Consider the following 565-nt stretch of genomic DNA (forward strand, 5'->3'; position numbering starts at 1 on the left):
CCCACACCGAAGGGCACAACCTGGGGTAAGAAAACCGGAATCAAACCCATGCAAGTATAATCAAAACGGACTTCTAATAAGATGATGATAAGATGTTTCTGTGCAGGTCTAGGAGGCACGTGTGTGAACGTGGGCTGTATTCCTAAGAAACTGATGCATCAAACGGCTCTGCTGGGCACCGCCGTGGAGGACGCACGCAAGTTCGGCTGGGAATTCTCTGATCAGGGTGAGCCGTAGATATGAAGCTGTACATGATACAGATATGGATGGCTGACAAAAATGACTTCACATGATTTAATGCATTGCAGATAGAAGAAGTAAAAGTAAACGTGCATTCTTCATGCGGTACAGATTTTATGGTCGTATGTGTTGTGATGCAATTTTGTGATTTCTGCTCTGGAGACTTCTCAGTTTCAGATTGATTTTCTCTTTCTCAGAATTAATACAATTATGCTGAAACTTTCAGTGACTGCAACCTTGTAAATATTTATTGAAATTGTTTGATAGACCATTATGAGAGTTAATATGTGACCCTGGACCACAAAACCAGTCATAAGGGTCAGTT

Source organism: Sinocyclocheilus grahami, unplaced genomic scaffold (assembly GCF_001515645.1).
Source record: "Sinocyclocheilus grahami isolate Dianchi unplaced genomic scaffold, SAMN03320097.WGS_v1.1 scaffold14308.1, whole genome shotgun sequence".
NCBI lineage: Eukaryota > Metazoa > Chordata > Actinopteri > Cypriniformes > Cyprinidae > Sinocyclocheilus > Sinocyclocheilus grahami.